Genomic DNA, 20,006 nt, shown 5'->3' with positions numbered 1-20,006 from the left:
TGGAAATATACTGTAGGTAACATTTTCAAATTGCTTTCTTTCACTCTGTATTATGCATCTAAGTTTTCTCCATGTCTTTTCACAGCTTGATAGCTCATTTCTTTTTAGTGATGTATAATATTCCTTTTCTGGATGTCCCACAATTGATTTAACCACTCACCTACTGAAGGACATCTTGGTCACTTTCAAGTTTAGGAAATTATGAATAAAGCTACTATAAATATCTGTGTGCAGATTTTTGTGGGCATAATATTTCAACTCTTTTGGGTAAATACCAAGGAGCATGATTGCTGGATTCTGTGGTAAGAGTATGTTTAGTTTTGTAAGAAATTGCCAAACTCTCTTCCAAAGTGATTGTACCATTTTGTATTTCAACCAGCATTGAATGAGAATTCCTGTTGATCAGCATCCTGGTCAGAATTTGGTGTTGTCAGTGTTCTGGAATATGGCCATTCTAATATGTGGGTAGTGGTGTCTCACTGTTTAATTTGCATTTCCCTGATGGCATATGATATGGAACATCTTTTTAGATGCTTATTTGTCATCTATATACCTTCTTTGCTGGAGTGTCTTTTATTAGTTAACGGTCTTTGGCCCATTTTTTAACTGGATTCTTTTTTGCTAATTGTTGAGTTTTAAGTTTGTATATTTTGGATAAGAGTCCTTTATCAGATGTATCTTTTGCAAATATTTTCTCCAAGTGACTTGTCTTTTTAATCTCTTGACAGCTTCTTTTGCAGAGCAGAAGTTTGTAATTAATGAAATTCAGCTTATCAATTATTTCTTCCATGGGTTGTGTCTGTGGTTTTCTAATTCAAAAGTCATATCCAAGGTCTTCTAGGTTTTCTCCTATGTTATCTTCTAGAATTTTGTTAGTTTTACTTTTAGGTCTGTGATCCAATTTTTGTGAAGGTATAAGCGCTGCATTTAGATTCTTTTCTTTCTTTCTTTCTTTTCTTCTTCTTTTTTTTTTTAACACGGGAAATTCCAGTTGTTCCAGCACCATTTGTTGTAAAGACTGTCCTTGCTCCTTTATACTGGCTTTGTGCCTTTGTCACAGACCAGTTTACGTGGGTCTGTTTGGGGGCTCTCTATTGTATTACACCAATCTATTTGTTTGTTTACCGTACCACACTGTCTTGTTTGGTGTAGTTTTTTTTTTTTTTTTTTTTTTTTTTTTTTTTTTTTTTTTTTTTTTTTTTTTTTTGTGTTGGGTCTTCATTTCTGTGCGAGGGCTTTCTCCAGTTGCGGCGAGTGGGGGCCACTCTTCATCGCGGTGCGCGGGCCTCTCACTATCGCGGCCTCTCTTGTTGCGGAGCAGAGGCTCCAGACGCTCAGGCTCAGTAGTTGTGGCTCACGGGCCCAGTTGCTCCGCGGCATGTGGGATCTTCCCAGACCAGGGCTCGAACCCGTGTCCCCTGCATTGGCAGGCAGATTCTCAACCACTGCGCCACCAGGGAAGCCCTTTGGTGTAGTTTTGTAGTAAGTATGGATACAGCTACTGTCAATCCTCCAGCTTTGTTCTTCTCCTTCAACATTGTGTTGATTATTCTGGGTCTTTTGCTGCTTGTAAAACTTTAGAATGAACTTCAGAATCAGTTCCTCTATATCCACAAAATAACTTGCTGGATTTTGACTGGAATTGCATTAAATCTGTAGATCAAGTTCAGAAGAACTGACATCTTTACATTATTGTATTCCTTTCTATGAACATGAAATATCTCTCCATTTATTTAATTCTTTGATATTTTTCAACAGAGTTTTGTAGTTTTTCTCATATAGAAGAACACATATTTTGTACATATTTTGTTAGATATATACTTTTTTCTATTGTTGCTGATATAAGTGGCTGTTTTTAATTTCAAATTTTACTTGTTTATTGATGGTATATAGGAAAAAATTGACTTTTGTATATTAACTCTGTATCTTGAAAACCTTGCTATAATTACTTCTTAGTTCAAGGAACGTTTTTGGATTTTTTACATAGACAGTAATGTCATCTGTGAGCAAAGACAGTTTTTTTTCTTTCTTCCAAACCTGCATGCCTCTTATTACATATAATCTTTAAAAGGAAAATTTGTAGCAGGATATTAGTAGCCTTGGAGCAATTAGGTTAAACAGTGTTACCTAGAGTATCGCAGATGTGGTAATGCATAACTAGAAGAGTGGTGGATATGTGTTTCATTGCCCTAATCCCTCATCAGTGAAGGACATGTTGCCCGAGTGTTAGGGAACCCTCTATGCAGATATTCTTTAGATGTCAGCCACCTCTTCCTTCCCTAGGAGATTTCCCTCAGCATCAGAGAGCTGCCTTCCCAAAGTCATTCCCTCCCAGGGAAGCCCACATGCAGTGTTGATGGGGGACATGGTTTAAAGGCCTGGGCATCTTTGCCCAACACTGGACAATTTGAGATTGTTTTAGCTCCATACTCTCCTTGTTAATGAGACTGTGTGCAGATGACTCAAAAATTTACATTTCCTGTTCAAATTTCTCTTCTGAGCTTGGACTCTATGAATGACAATAATAATAATAAATGGCATTAAAACAATTACCATATGCTGGAACCCATTCTAAATAATTCTAATATATTGACTCATACTATCCCATTAGCTATTTGGCAACCTCTTTTGGATGTCTCAGTGATGTCTCCAGTTCAACTTGTTCAAAGACAAACTCATAATTTCATCCTTTAAAATCAGACTTTTTATAGTGTTTTAATGAATAAGATCACCGTCCATTCATTATATAAATCAAAAACCTAAGCATCCTTCTCTTTACCCTTACATATCATTCTTCACAAAGTTCTTTCAATTTTAATGCCAAAGTATAACTTAATTATATTTAATATTATTTGAATCTTTTCAATTTTAACTTGTAATATCACTTAACTAGTTTTATTTACTACTATTGAGTCCTTTCTCTTTTAACTTATAAGTATTGCTGAGGGTTTTTTTTAAACTATTATTTGGGTGCCTACATACTGATGAACACTGATTTCTTGTATATTATCTTACTTAAATATTTCAGCAACATAGTATACCCAGGCATACCTGTGAAGACACTGGAGTTTATAGAAGTTCAACATATTGCTCAGCTCAGCAGCAAAAGTGGGTTTTTGAATACCAATCAACTTGATTCTAAACTGATTTTGTTACACCAAAATACCTCTCATTTTTTTTCTGGAAAATGAACTTTAGATTATTCTGAACAGAACTTTGAAACTTTTATAAATATATATTTGGAAAAGAATACAATGCAATTTTTTTTCTATCTAATACATATATGTATTTCTAATATTTAAAACATATTATTTGGTTTAATCCTTAGAACAGCTGTACAGAATAGTTAATATTATTCCAGTTTTATTGATGAGCAGTGTATAAACCAGTAAATTAGGGGGCAACAATGACATTCAGATATGAATTTCCAGCTAAACTGAAGTTCTGTGTTCTTAAATACTTTGTTATAACACCTCCTTGGAAGAATAAACCTTAAAATGCTGAAGCAACAATGCATTGTTAAAATTAAATCACAAATATTACTAACCTTGAGACTGTAAGGATGTAGAACCAGAGCACTGAAAATATGACAGAAAATCAAAGAATGTCTATGGGGAATATTTATAAGCTTAAATAAAAAGCACAAAGGTGGAAGTGTAGTCAACTAATGACTTAATAAAAGGTTAATTAGTCTTCTGAAATGTCCCCCTGACTAAAATTCACAAAATGACATTTTGTCTCTCAGTTGAAAAATTAATTTTAGACTAGGGTAATCTCTGTAACTAGCAGATGTTATGATTGTAATAATATCAGGCTTATTTCTTATTTCATTAACTCTACTACTTGCTTTTCTTTTTCTCGTCCCCCAAAAATGATTCCTAACTTCAACAAGTTAGAAAAGTGGCAGCTATTGACATCTGGGGAAAAAATATATGCCTCTTTCCTTTTTCCAAAAGTATACTCTAGTGTTCCTATGGGATTATTGATTTAAAATATACATTGTAGGAGAGTTATCTTAAGGCAAACAATTGATGCTAAGTTCATGGAATTTGTTTATATAATAAGAAATGGATTAAGATGGAAGAGGTACATCCTATACACAGCCCTCAAATCACATTTTCAGAATTGTGCTTTTTCAAAGACTAGTACTAAATACACCTGGAAAAAAATCATACTTGTCATTTATGAAACTCATTGTACTGTTCAGAAGTGTAAATACAGACCACTTTGGATAAGTATATGCTGGCATTTCCAGGTTATTTTCAAGCAGGTATGATGATGATGTTTGGTTGGTGTTATAGAGAAAAAATGAGACTGCTTTGCCTAAAAATCCAAGAGGTTCATATTAATCCAGTTTTCAGAAGTGTAGCATGTGTGTTCCTGACTTGGCTGTAAAATAAATTTTATATACAATGTTTAATGATGTGGAGAATTGTTGACCTCACTGTCTTCAAAGGTCACTTCAGACTTGTACTTTTACTGTGCTTTCTTCTTAAAGATTAATTCCTCAGCTTTTGTTCTATGAAAGTGTTTTAGTCAGATTTTCAGGTTACTCCCTAAGTAATACCTGAGCTCTTTCTTAAATACATATTCTTTCTTGTTTCTAGAGTGTTTCTAAATGACCTTTCAACAGTATCTTAAATTAACTGTTTATTAAAAAAACTAGAAATTTTTGCCAAAGAAAACATATTCCTTATTATTTAAAACGTAAGTGAAGTTGAACTTACGTTTTCAAAATTATTGTAGCAAAAAGCTAATATTATATTTAATTATATTTATTGTCCTATAAAAAGGAACAATTCTTTTTTATAGTTCAAGAGTTTTGTGGCTTACTGAACCTATATTTATTAGCACAAAGGTGTATTATCATTGGCTAGAAAAGGTATATGATTGAATTTAAGTGTAATTGGCAGAAATGGTACAGGACTTAAAAGTGGGAATTCATGTGATACAGATGTCTACTTATGGATATTGATCCAGCAAGCTGACAAACATTTTAGCAAATCAAATCCAAGATATACAAAAACATATCATAGCTAGATATTATTTTAGTACCAAATATTGGAGAATGAAAGCACAAACTGTAAAAATATGGATGAATTTGACTATATTAAAGCTGATATAATAAAATTATAAAAAGGAATGTTAAAAAATTAGCAGAGAATGTAGACAGCAGAGATTAAGGGTCCAGAATATTCACAGAACCTCTAAAAATTAATAAGGTAAAGAAACCTCTCCTCTGACAAATGGCCAAACAATACAAAAAGATAGTTCAATAAACAGGAAACCCACATGATTAATAAAAAAGGTCATATATTCAACTTTGCTAGTTATCAATAAAATAAAACATAAGTAATTTTAAAAGTTTGTTAAAAAAATGTCTCTCATATTTCCAAATTTGAGGAAGAGTTTAGAACATCAGAAGTCAACAGCAATTCCCACTGCTGTTGGCAGTGTGAATTGGCATAAGCATTTTGGAAGGCAGGGTTACAATATTTAATAGAGTCAAAGATATGCAGATATGTACTGCAATATTTTATCTCAGTAATGTCATTCTTCACTGTAAATCCTTGGGCCAACAAGAACTTTCTCTTATGGAAACAAGGTGATATGTGTAATACTTTTCATTATAAGATGCTTTAATATGAAAAATTTTGGAAAGCCTAAATGTTCACCAGTGAGACAATGAATATTTTGTGTTATAATCATAAAAAAGAATGAAAATGTATGAACCAGAGCTACATACACACACACGAGGGCGGGGGTGGGGGGGAGAGGACAAGATGTATTAGAGTATTAAAAGAAGTTCAAAGTTATATAAAGGCTAACACATGCAAAAGTAAATGTTTTAAGACATATAAACATAAGGCAAAATTATTAAGAAAGATATCTGAATGATAACTAAGAATAAAGGAAGTGATTAGGTGAGAGTAAGGCAAAGTGTAGGGAAGGAGAATGATGCAACTATGGAGAGTTATAGAACTACATAATAGTTTTTTTAAATTAATAATTTTTTCTTCAACTACATGGTGGATATTCTGGTATTCTTTAAATTATATAAATTTTATACCTTCTATATGCATCTGCAAATTTTAGACATTCTTTGAAATCATCCAAATGGAAAAAAAAAAAATCCATCAAATACTCTCACTACTTCCAACCTGTCATTCAAAGTTTTCAGAAACTGGAGGGTAGGATATTTTCTACTACAGTATTTCCATGTCTCCTTAATATTTAATTTCAAGTATAGCCCATGTCAAATAAATGATCTTCAATCACTTGCTCCGCTTCCTTTAAGTCAAAAATTGAGAGCAGGTATTCTCTAGGGAGTAATAAAACACCTAGTTAGAGGGAAAAACTACACCACATGACCATTGCCCATTACTAAATTTAGAATTGAATCAGTTTGAAATATTGAAGAAAAGAAGAAATATGAAATAAAAAAGAAAAATTTGCTTATATTTCAAGTGCTATGTAGTGTAGTGATTGAAAACAGAAGTAAGCAAATTTATGTCTCAGTTCTGTCGATTATAAACTATGCGACCAAGAGCAAATTACTTAATTGAAGGGCCCATTTACACATCATTCTGAAAACAGGGATAAACTGATTTGTCTTTTTTGGTCATTGTGAGGATTAAATGTATTAGAAAAGCTTAGCACATAGTTCTTAAAATTAGTAGCTATTAGTATTAACTTCAATTCAGTTTATAAATATCTAATATGCCCCCAAAGGTAGTTAATTAATAAGTAATTTTAAAATATTATTAAGTAATTTTATATAATTTAGATACATAATAAATTTAGATAGATAATTATAAGTAATTTTAAAATATCTTAAAATTAGAAAACAAGTATCAATCATGGAAATACTGATTCTTAAAAATGGCAGGGGAGGAGTAATTGATATCTTATATTGAGGAAAGAATTAATTAAAAACTTTTCTAGACCCCCAAACCCATAACTCCAGACTTATCATGAAGAAAAATCAGACACAGTTTACTTAAGTAACATCATACAATATACCTGACCAGTACTGCTTAAAACTACCAAGTTCATCAAAAACGAGGAAAGTCTAAGAAACTGTCACAGCCAAGAGGAGCTTAAAGAGGCAAAATAACTAAATGTTGTGTGGTATCCTGGATGGGATCCTGGAACAGAAAATGGGTATTAGGTAAAAACTAAGGGAACTTGAATTACATATGGACTTTAGTTAATAATAATGTATCATTATTGGCTCACTAATCATAACAAAGGTACCATAACAGGGTAATATGTTAATAGTAGGGGAAACTGTGCAAGAGGGTATGTGTGAACTCCATACTATCTTCTCAATTTTTCTGTAAACCTAAAAATGTTCCAAAAATAAAGTTAACAGATAGGAAAAAAAAAAAAAAACTTCTAAAACTTTCTAGAGTATTCTTACATGTCCTATCATGTATTATTTCATAGTTGTATTGTAAAAAGGAAGAAAAATATAGTTATGCCCAGTTTAAAGACTGAGAAACTGACATAGAAATAAATTCACAGCTCATCAATGCAGAGTTGACACTGGAGAATATATCACAGTGTTCTTGAAAATTGCTTCATATTTATTAGATCACTCATTTTGAACCCAGAGTTTAGAGTTCTTGGGGCTGTTGGAGGGAGTGGGAACCAGCACAAGTTTTGCATATCATTTTATATGTATATAAACATGCATTTTCCTGCACACAGAGTCCATATCCTTCCTTCTGATCCCCCAAAGATTTTAGGTAGTTCTTTGTATGAAGTAGATATTAAACTTGGTTCTGACTCTTCAAAGGCAAATCTAAAAACATGTATCTAACTTTTCCAAAGTAACTCTCTGTTCCAATGTCTTGTGTGGTCAGTTTCTTTAAGGCAATATAGGTATCAAAATCATCATCATCACCATAATCAGCATAACTATACCTGACATTTATTGATAACTTAGTTTGTAATAGACACTCAACTACATACTCATTATATGTCAACTAATTTAATCTTATAATAGTTCTATGATGTAGATAAAAGTTTCATCTCCATTTTAGAGATGAAAAAGTTTGAGATACAAAGAGTTATGTCACTTATCCTTGTTCTCATAACTAATAATTGACAGGCCCCAAACCCAAGCCCAGGAAGCGAACAAGTTCAGAGATTGGTTTGAAACAGACTAGAGCCTAGTGTTATATATCACCCAGGAGAGAAAGCTGGAAAGAAACATGCTAAAATGACAGTTAATGTTCATTAAAAAATAGAATTTTAATATATTTATGATAAAATAAATAATTTTTAAAAGAATGGTTGAAAAAGACTTTATACAGTAATAGCAAACTATTTCTAAGCTTTCAGTGAGTCATAGTGATTTATTTAAATTACTGGACTATATGTAAAGTTTTTGCTTTTTACATTTATTCAATAATTCAGCAACCATGTATGAAATGCCTCATTTCTGTTGGGTATAATTCTGAGATCAGATACCTAGGGCGAGCCACACAAATTACTATGAATTTGGATTTAATGTTTTATTATTACCCTAGTGGTAAATAAGAAAAGAGTAAATGAAGCTAGGCTAAGAATCTAATCCATAACTTATATTGGGATCAAAGGTTATCTCTACTATATGGACAGTTTAAGGGAATATTAGGGACATATTTGTATAATTCAAATCTTTATAAATTTCATATGCATTATGTATAAATAAAAAATGTACCTATGCTATTTATCTTTTTTAATCTTATTTTTTCATTTCTCTGCTTACTTGACTTTTAAGTAAATAACTGAAGTTATTTGATAATTCTGCACAAGATTACTTTGATGAACAAATTTAAGTTTAAATCATTCATAAGGACATAAACATTGTTCAGTATTACATAGACTTGAAGGAAAAAAACTTTTATGGCTAAAAAATATAATTTGGTTGTTTTTCCTCTTTTAGTTCATGTATTTCTAATAGTTTAAAATAAAAGTCATTACATTTTATAGCTTATGTATGTCATGCATTCATTAATATTTTCAAAGCATATGTGGAATTGGGATTCACCGACTAGTTTTTAAAGAATGCATTCAAAAACAATAACCTTTTTTCCCCACCAATAGACTGTTGGTTGCAACAATCACATTAAATACCTTTTTAAAATTATGAAGTACCGGTTCCTGCTTATATTTGAAAGATTACTTAGCCTTTGATTAGAAGCACAAAGATAGAAATTAAGCTCACAATTACAGTAAATATTCATATTTATAATACAGCTTTTATTTTACCCTGCATAGCACAGCTTGTACTTAATAACATGGCTTTATTTTTACCCACAAGAGCATTAACTATTTTATTATTGCACAAATCTTGGCAGTAGCTTTTGGATCTTTAAATGAGTAAGTTTCTATTTTTAAAAATCTGGAAATAGGTTCCTAATAATAAAGGATATGTAAACATTTTTCTTATTCACATAAATCTTAAAACTGAAATCTAGCAAATCTCCAATAAATTAAGAAAGAATTGTTGGTTACTTTTAGTGTCTTAGGCTTCTTTGAATAAATCTGATTACAAAGTATACAGAATAAGTATATAAAAAAGGAAAGAAATTTGCTGTGAAATCCTGTGTTTACACATTTGGGTAACTACTTTTTATTTTTATTATTTTACTTGACTCTTTAGTGAGGCTTTTAGATATAAAGTTATTAAAATGTGGATAACCATTTAGATATTAGAAGAAGAAATAAGGACAAAGAAGTGCTAAATTATACATTTAGATAAGTAAAGGAAAAGTGATCTTCACAGTATTTTTACATTTAAAGGACAGGTTTAACTCAAATTCAACATACCTTTTAAAAATAACATTATTCCTCTTTAATTTAACAATAAATACATACCATTATAGAAAATTAGAAAACTTGAAAATTAAAAATAATCATTAAAATTAGCCACAATAATACCTCTCAGAAATTACTACAGTTACATTGTAATGTTTAGTTTTTCTGTCTGTTATTTATTTATGTATCCTTTTGTTTTCTCCACAGATTGAGATTACACTGTTTTGTAATCTGCTTTTCTCACTTTCAGTATTGTCAACTTGTTCTGGGAACATATCACTAAATATTCTTTTACAAGCTGACTTTAAAGGTGATATAGTTTTCCCTCAAATGGTAAAATTAATATTTATAGAAAAAGTAAATCTCTTATTATCAGACTTAAAGATTATTTATACATTTAGCTGCTATAAAACATTACAATGGATTCTATAAAGCCTTTCCTAAAAGCATGTCTTCACATAGAATGCATGTAATTGTAAACTACATTAGGTAACCATAAAGGTGCTATTATCAACAGTCATTGAAAGATAAAGAATGACCAGCTGCATTGAATTTGTTAATGTGATTCCTTCTTACAAATTAAAGATCATGTGGTTAAATCTGCTGTCATAAAAACTTGCTATAGCTTCTATTTTCATAATGGCTATGAAAGATAAAAGGAGGAATTTCGATATTTTGCATTTATAATGACACTAAGGTTAGTGTTATGCTATTGCATGTTAACAATCAGTGGCGGGTTGTGAACTGTTGTGTTTCAAATATTAATAAGGTGTCTGTTATTTTGTACCTCTCCCTTTCAGAAATGAGAAATTTGCCAGGATTTTCCTTGCCTAAAAATGAGTCAGGACTTATAATATAACCCTGTCTTCTAGGGAACCCAGGATTTATTATAAAATCTTTGTCTCAAGTATTGGAAGGAAGATCAACTGTCAGGTTTATTATGTTTATAAATTTGAACATCAAGGTGTATGTCTTAGGAGAGGCAATCATTATTGAAACCTGTAAAACAAAAGAAGATAAGGTCATAAAGATGGTAAATATTTCCATGGAATTATGAAAAGTGTTATTTTTTTAGTTGTTTTGTTTTTTCTTTTTTTAAAAAATAATTTATTTATTTATTTATTTATTTTTGGCTGTGTTGGGTCTATGCTTCTGTGCGAGGGCTTCCTCTAGTTGTGGCAAGCGGGGGCCACTCTTCATCGCGGTGCGCGGGCCTCTCACTATCGCGGCCTCTCTTGTTGCGGAGCACAGGCTCCAGACGTGCAGGCTCAGTAATTGTGGCTCACGGGCCTAGCTGCTCCGCGGCATGTGGGATCTTCCCAGACCAGGGCTCGATCCCGTGTCCACTGCATTAGCAGGCAGATTCTCAACCACTGCGCCACCAGGGAAACCCTGTTTTGTTTTTTCTTGAAGTGAGTATACAGTAGATGTATATTTCTTCTTTTATTGAGAGCAGAATTAGTGTGATAGTTAAAAATTCTTTATGCTATTTAAATGATAGAAGGGCCAAAGATTTTGTCTTTAAAAATGGTAAATAATAGTAAGTCTATATAAAATTAACGTGTTTAAATTTAGTTATTTGGCAATATAATCAATACTTGTGTCTAGTGTTCCAAGTTGAGACCTTTGTGCTCAAGGACATGCTTACAGTACTGAGGACATATTCTGACTTGCACCCCTAGATGGTGTGGAGCCTTTTCAATGAAACCACAAATTTCTTATTTCCTCAGGGTCAAATCGTAATTGTGGGTGATTTTATGAATAGAAAAGATTCCCTGTAGCTTTTTATTAATGTTTCACTAGCCTATCCTTGAATGAGAAATGACAATTAGTTGTACCACACATCATTTTCACAACACTAAAATCAGATGGATAGAAGATAGAAATATGGCACTGTGATTGGGAGAATACATTAGATAAAAAGATGTACCTTTATTCATTCAATCAGTCTCATCTCTCTCTCTTTCTCTCTCCCTCCCTCCCTCCCTCCCTGTCTTTTTCTCTGTCTCCCTCTCCCCTCTGTTATAGTTTGTGGTTTCCAAACTCTACTTCAAACCCACAGCTCTCTTGTGAGTGCATAGCTCTTACACAGAGTCTGAACTACAGGAATTAGAAAGAAAATATACTGTGATGTTTACTCGATGTATCCCCATCTTAAAAATACATGATTTTTAAATTTTTGTATTTATTTTCTTTTAGCCAAAATTATGTTATTTTTTTGTTTTTTTCAAGTATATTTAAAGGGTTATAAACAAGTAAAGTTGACTTAAACCACCTGATATCTGAGAATGCATTGGACTTATATTTCTTGCCAATCTTATTAGAGGATATGTTTTGGTAATTCAAGCACTGAAAATCAGTAATATGAATAATTTGAATGTGTTCTGGAAAAAAAAAACAAAACCCTTACTCTACCTTAATTAGATATGGCAGTTCTTCTTCAGCAAAATGAACTGTAGCTATGTTCATTTAGGCTTAAAGTTAAAATGAGATGATTGAAATGTGTGTCATCCAATGTTAATTTAATATGAAATATTTTTTTCATATTTTAGCTTTTCTGTTTCCAATCCATGTAATCAATGTATTAAATAGATTAAATATGATTAGATAATCTTTTTTTGTATTCTAAACATTATTCTACCAGGGCCTCTTTGATTTTAACACTTTATTGCTTCTTTTACTGCAATCTTCCTTCTCTTTTTACTGCTTCTCTAATTCCAGCTGTCATTATCCTACCCATTCTTCAAGCCGTACACACGAATTCCACCTTCTCCAAAGGTGTCTCCTACTTTCTCTACTTCCTTTCAATTTCCAAAGTTCTATTTATCTACTTCTCCTGACCCTTAAAACTTTCCATACTGTGCAGGAAGTACTCATGGAGAAGACTTGCTGTGCACTCTTATTAAAGTATAAACTTTTTGAAGGCAGAGACTTTTATCATTATGTTTTCCACCCTGGCACCCAGCTTAATGCCTTTTATACAACAGACTTGAATGACAAGGCAACCTCCTGAGTAGTCTCCCTTTCAAGATTCACTGCCTTCTAATTCACTATCTATAAATTACCTAGAGAGTGACCTTTCAAATTTTTTTATCAGACTCAGTCATACTTAAGTTCGTCCTTTAATCATTCTTCATTGATTTCAGAATAGAATTCAAACACCTTGGGATTGAAACAAGGCCTAAACAATGTAGCCCTAGTTGATGTTTCAGACATTTTCTTCTTGCCATCATGTCTGTCTCAGCTATCTATTGCTGTGTGACAAATCACCCCAAAGCTTTGTGGCATAAAGCAACCACTGTTTCATCATGTTCACAATTTTTTGTGTCAGGGATTTGGGGAGGGCTTAGCAGGGACAGTTTGTTTCTGCTCCATGTTAACTGGAGTCTCAGCTAAGGTACCTCAAAGAGCTAGAGATAGATGGAATGATTCAACTGAGGCCATATTCTCAGTCGGGCTTTCATCTGGATTTTTTATTTTTCTTCATGTTATGATCCTGGAGCTGGAATCCCTTCCCAGCTCACATGTGACCTCAACTAGGATGGCTGAACAGCTAGGGTTCGTCAGGTCTCTCTCTCTCTCTCCACACACACCCCAGTTATCCTTACATTGTTACCTTGTGCTTCCTCACTTCATGGTGATATCTTGGTAGCAGGATCATTCACAAGGTGTCTGGCTGCCCTGACAGTGAATATTTCAAGAGGACTGGATGAACCTGCAATGATTTTTATGCCCTAGCCTCAAAAATTCTGGAATGTCACATAATTTGCATTCTGTTGGTCAAAAAAAGCAGTAAGGCCAGTCCACCTTCAAAGGGAGGAAATTAGGCTCCACCTCTCAGTGGAAATAATAAAAATATACCTGTGTCCATCTTTGCTCTTTAATGTTTTTAAATTTCAGTCATCCAGAATTGAAAAATTATGTGTCATTAGTAGATTTCACCTCACTCTTTTATGCTTCAGCCTTTTTTTGTTGTTTTTTTTTTTTTAATTGAAGTATAATTGATTTACAAGGTTGTGTTAGTTTCATATTCTTTTCCATTATGGTTTAGTACAGGGTATTGAATATAGTTCCCTGTGATATACAGTAAGACCTTGTTGTTTATTCATTCTATATATAATAGTTTGCATCTGTTAATCCCAGACTCCCAATCCAACCCTCCCCCAACCCATCCTCCTTGGCAACCACAAGTCTGTTCTCTATGTCTATGAATCTGTTTCTGTTTTGTAGGTAAGTTTATTTGTGTCATATTTTAGATTTTACATATAAGTTATATCATATGGTATTTGTCTTTCTCCTTCGGACTTACTTCGCTTAGTATGATAATCTCCAAGTCCATCCTTGTAGCTGCAAATGGCATTATTTCATTCTTTTTTATGGTGCTTCAGCCTTTGTATATACAATTGGTGTTGCTTGTCAAAGACTTTTCCTTTCTCTTAGAAGAAGACTTTTCAAAATAGTCCCCTCCTCTTTCATCTGGTTTAGGCATCCTTTCTATGTATCCCGATAGTATCCTACTCTAATGCTTATTATACATATGTTTATGATCTAATTATTTATCTGCTACCCTTACCATACTGTGAACTTGTGAGTAGAGATTGTATTGTTGACATTTGTGATAACCATGGAGGGGCTCCTCTCTTATATGCCTTCAAAGGAGAACCTGCTGTGTAGTTAATATACAGCTTCCAGCTGCTGCAACTCTGGGATTCACTGTAGCATCCATGTTAAAGCCATTTTCTCCCTGAGCTGCTTCTCGCCCATGACTGATGGCAGCGTGTACCAGAGCCAGGTCATTTCTGCCTGAGCAGGGTTCCTCTGGGCAGTCTTTGTTCTATGGCTATCAGTCTTCCTGAGATTTTTTTTTTAATCTGAACTGCACTGTATTCTGATTCTTTTTTTTCTTCAGTTCTCCTCCTTTTTCTTTCTTCTTTCACAGATATCAGACCTGCATCACACATTGAAAACTTCCCCTGCCTTCTGTATCCTTTCTCATTCATCTTTCCCTGGTGCTTTTTTCCCAGTAAATTTCTTGCCCTTCTAATTCCTCTTTCCATCTTATATTTAGAGGACCAGAACTGATATATCACTGCATCCCAGTGCCTTGCACTATTCCTAGGACAATGTGGGAGCTCAATTCATGCTATCAGTAAAAATAATTAAAGGAATGAATATATAAATGGGTAAAGCTATGTCTCCCCTCTATCATCTGCATAAAGTCTAGTCAGAGAAAATATTCTGCTCTTCTAAACTAGTGAAGTTGGCACTGATAACAACCTCAGATTACCTTTTGATCCATATGTTGTATTTGTAAACAAAGCCTCTAAGGAATTATACCATGTATATTTAAAATTATTTTGAATTTACATTTCCGTCCTGCAAACCTTTCTCTGTAATGAAGCTAATAAAATGATAAGCGATGTTCTTACTGATAGTTTATAATTTATAATAATTTATTTCTATTTCTAGGTAGGCATCACATATTATCTTAAAAAAAGCTAAGTGCATCTTCCATTTTATTTATATAGATGTGTAATTATTCATCAAATAGTGACAATAAGAAATGGTATCTGTCTAAGTAACAATATATTCTTTTACTAACTTGTATCAGGAAAAATTACTACCACTGGCAGGCAGAAATATCAGGTTGTGAAAAAATAATGTTTATTATTTTTTAAGGTCAGTTGTACACTTTTCTTCCCTCTATGTACATTTCTGTCCCATGTCAAAACCAATTTTGGTCCTAAATATGATCTAATAAGAAAATTCTCACAGGTTCATCATTTTGCTTGCGAGGTGAGTGATATTTACATCTATATAGGTTTACACTGAAAGTTACAAATGGTCACTCAGTACCTTATGAAGATACTTTGCCTGAAGAGATAATGTTCATGGAGTTTTCTCTTTGCAGACACTTACTTTATTACTTAAATTTAAAAACTTTTTCAAACTTTAATAGGTTCATTGCATCATTTCCATCCCCTTCTGGTATAAAATATTAAATGTTGAGAGGAAGTGATAGGGGAAAATAAGGGATGAGGGATATTGGTAAAAATCTTACATAATATTCACAGTAGTTTTTAATCCCCTTTATATTTATTCTGCTTTTCCCGATAGTTAAAATTAGATCTTAAGAAATGAGCATCCTGCTTATTTTTCCACATTAGTGGGAAATCTTATCTTCCTCCCAGTTCTCTTTCTGCATGAACCAACTGTAGTGACTTGGAGTGACCCAAATTTAAAGTGACTGCACTGATTAATTTTATGTTGATTCTATGCTACTTATGTCATTGTAATCTTCTTTAATGGTTCATTTGATTCCATGGACCATTTTGTCCCTCATTCCAATTCTCCATTTTCTCTACCACATCTTCCCACTCATGGATCTTTGCTTTAAATTAATGTGAATTAAAATTTATTTTGAGAAAAAGAAGATAATTGGATACACTGAGTTGTCAACAGGGTCAGTGATCAGTGGTTTAAAATATTAAATTTGTGTTCCTAATTTGACCACAATGTTCTTTATTTTTAGTTTTTTTCCCTCTTATTTTTTCGATGATGTTATTTTTCATTTAGATTTGCCATTAGTCCCTGTGGTTTTCAAAATAGCCAAAATTAGTTGTGCCATCAGCTACTGATTAGCATCTAGAATTCTTAAGGGAAAACCGCCAATTAAATTTGATCAACAAAGGAAAAATGACAATATACCTCTGTTGACCAACTCTTGTAAAAATGTAAAAAAAAGCTCGTATTTAGAGAAATCTAGCTGCCATTTCTTTGAAGACAATACTTTTTTTTTTTCCTAACTGTAGTATGTTTACAGTGTTTTATAGAAATTTCTATTTTTCCCTGTGAGTTTTGTGGTTTCAAGATTGGTTGAGTCATGTGCTATGAGATACATCTTATACTTAAAGATGTTTAAGACTTGATTGCTCCCTGCAAGAAAGGGACCTCTACTCTGATTTACCTATGAAGTTTCCATTTCCTCCCCTGCTCCAACAGTTTAGTCTGTGTGTGTGTGTGTGTGTGTGTGTGTGTATTTTGATGAGAAAAGATACACTAGATTAAAATTAAAACACCTGTAATACTCTACAATACTCTTTAACAGGGTGTGTTGGAAAATTTTCCTCTTCTTTTCTCTATGGTGAAGATTGAGTATAAGTTGTAAAAAGAAGAGGAACAAATTTATTGTTACAAAGAAAACCTTCATAGTAATAAGGAAAAAACAAACTCATAGAATGTAATTTTTCTAAATCCAGAAAATAAAACAATTAATGATCTTTATGCCCTCATTTTGATTTAACGTTAGAGAAGATTTTGGAGGAAAGACAGTTAAAAATGTGAATAGTTCAGTTTTTCAGATAAAAACATATCAGCCAGTTTACTGTTGTATCTCTTTCACTATCACCATTTTAAGATAAATCTGATTTGTGAAGAAATCCAATATTTTGTTCAGCATTAAATGGCATAACAGTTTTGTGATATCTCTCCATGCTACTAGATTGACATGGGAAAATTTTAGTAACTCTTCACAAAGTTTGTCCCATTGTTCCATCTCAAATTATTGTATTTTTGTGACTCATTTATTGTAGCCTAGTAAAGGTAAATTAATCCATTTAAGATACTTGAGATCCTACAGTGGAAACTTTCCTCTGCCTGTGGTATGGACAAATCACTTCTTTAACTCTAGCTTTTTTTTTTATTAATTAATTAATTTATTTTTGTCTGTGTTGGGTCTTCGTTTCTGTGCAAGAGCTTTTCTCTAGTTGCGGCGAGCGCGGGCCTCTCACTGCCACGGCCTCTCTTGTTGCGGAGCACAGGCTCCAGACACGCAGGCTCAGTAGTTGTGGCTCACGGGCCCAGTTGCTCCGCGGCATGTGGGATCTTCCCAGACCAGGGCTTGAACCTGTGTCCCCTGCATTGGCAGGCGGATTCTCAACCACTGCGCCACCAGGGAAGCCCTAACTCTAGGTTTTGAGGGAGGTCATTGTAGTCATATCTTAGATCTTGGTATTATGACTTTAAATCCCTCCTGAGCGCCTTTTGGCAAAAAGAAAAGTTTAATTAAAGTGAATGAATGAATGCATGAATGAAAAAAGAATCATGTCACTTTGCTGCTTTAAAGAACATTTGATTTCAGTCTTGCTTTATTGAAAAACCTGTTGATAGTTTTTTAGCAGATTCAGAAAATGTAAAGAACATTGAGTCAAAGTAAAGCTATGGTAAGTAATTTTATTAATATATCAAATATTCTTTTTTATGTAGAAAGATGTAAATGAAGTGAAAATTTAAAAGATATAACATAAAAAAATGTGTGCAATGATTGGACGGTTGTTAAATGAGAACCATGTAACACCTTGATCAGATATCTTAGTGATGGCTTAGCTTGGCTTCATCTATTTTTCATTCCTATTTTTTTTTTTTTTTGGGAAAATAGTAAGATGTAGATTACTTTCCTCTCTTCATTAGGGGAACTTTTAATATGATCATAAGACTACTGGGCATTTTTAGGTTAAATGACAGGAGAAATCCCCAGGGATAAAGTTTACACCAGAGTCAGTATACCTAGATCTTTGATTTTTTTTTCTTTCTTAATGTTGGCTTTCTTGATTAAAACAGCAGGGGTTCCCATGAAGAATGTTTGAAAATTTATTAGTGTAAATGATATTCTACATTTAGATGACTTTAAACAACGAAGTAATGAATATATTCTTCTCAGTCTTTAGTTACTAAGTTACCTATTTCTAAACCTTTCACTGCTTATCAATTAACAAATATTTATCAGGCGTCCATTCTCTGCAAGTCCCTATGCCAAATCCTAGGTAGACATACAAAAGAAATGAATAAATAAGGTAAATTCCCTTTAATGAATTGTTTTGGTCTAATACAGACAGATGTTAATGTGATCACAAGAAAAGTTTAATAACTCAAGCTTTATCTAACAAGAGCAGCAATTCCACAGACGTCATATTTATTACTTTAAATACAATACAAACTTCTGTTGGCGTTAATATAATTAACTCTGTGTATGTTATATATGAAAGTTAAGAGAGTAAATCCAGAGGGCTCATCCCAAGGAAAAAAATAATTCTTTTTCTTTTATTCTGTATCTGCATGATATGATGGATGTTCAGTAAACTTATGGTGATAATCATGTCATGCTGTAAGTCAAATCATTATGATGTACCCCTTAAACTTATACAGTGCTGTATGTCAGTTATATCTCAGTACGACTGGAAGGAAAAAAAAACTGCATGTGTAAAACCCTGTAGCTTACTTCTTTGCCTTCTCCATCAGTTTAAGCACGATATGCTACTTCATGAGCTGTAGTAATCAAATAATTTGGTTCATATAACATGCTATCTCATTCAGACATATTTGGGGAAACATTAGAATTCTGGTATGTTAAATAAAATGGTGACTTAAGTTGATCCAGGAATGCCTGCATTTTGAACAAAACTCTATCATATTTCCTTAGGAAACTTTGATAGCTGCACTTAAAATTTTTTGAATAAATCTAGAATTATTTCTCTTGCATATTCCTTTATTCTCAGCCTGGGCCCATGTTTCCTGAGAGCCCACAGTGAATTGCAACCTAAAGGACATTTTCTCATGTAGCACGGTCATTTGGATTTTATGAAATACAAAGATGCAAACTTTTCCTTCTCTCCGTCATTCTCTACTGCAAGCTCAACCCTGGGATCTCTCCATTTATCACTTGTTTCATTCTATTCCTCAGTATGCTCCATTCTTATCTCATTTTAATTTGCTGGATAAGACAAAGGCATCATATTTTTTGACGTAGGGAATCCAATCCATTCACTCTGCAGCTTTCTTCTTAAAACTTTTGATGGCCTCACTTCATTATATTTTTAGTCATCAAAAGTCAGTCCATCAAAAATTTGCCTAAAATTAAAAATGAATATGCATTTTTTAAAAAAAAGTAAACTCGGGACTTCCCTGGTGGCACAGTGGTTAAGAATCTGCCTTACAATGCAGGGGACGTGGGTTCTATCCCTGGTCAGGGAACTAAGATCCCATATGCCTCGGGGCAACTAAGCCTGCACACCACAACTACTCAGCTCGCGCGCCTCAACAAGAGAGCCTGCGTGCTGCGAACTATAGAGCCCACGTGCACTCTGGAACTCACGTATCACAAGTAGAGAGCCCATGTGCCCAGCAGTCTGCGTGCCACA

This window comes from Balaenoptera musculus, chromosome 16 (assembly GCF_009873245.2).
Source record: "Balaenoptera musculus isolate JJ_BM4_2016_0621 chromosome 16, mBalMus1.pri.v3, whole genome shotgun sequence".
NCBI classification, from domain to species: domain Eukaryota; kingdom Metazoa; phylum Chordata; class Mammalia; order Artiodactyla; family Balaenopteridae; genus Balaenoptera; species Balaenoptera musculus.
Note: the sequence above shows the minus strand (reverse complement) of the source record.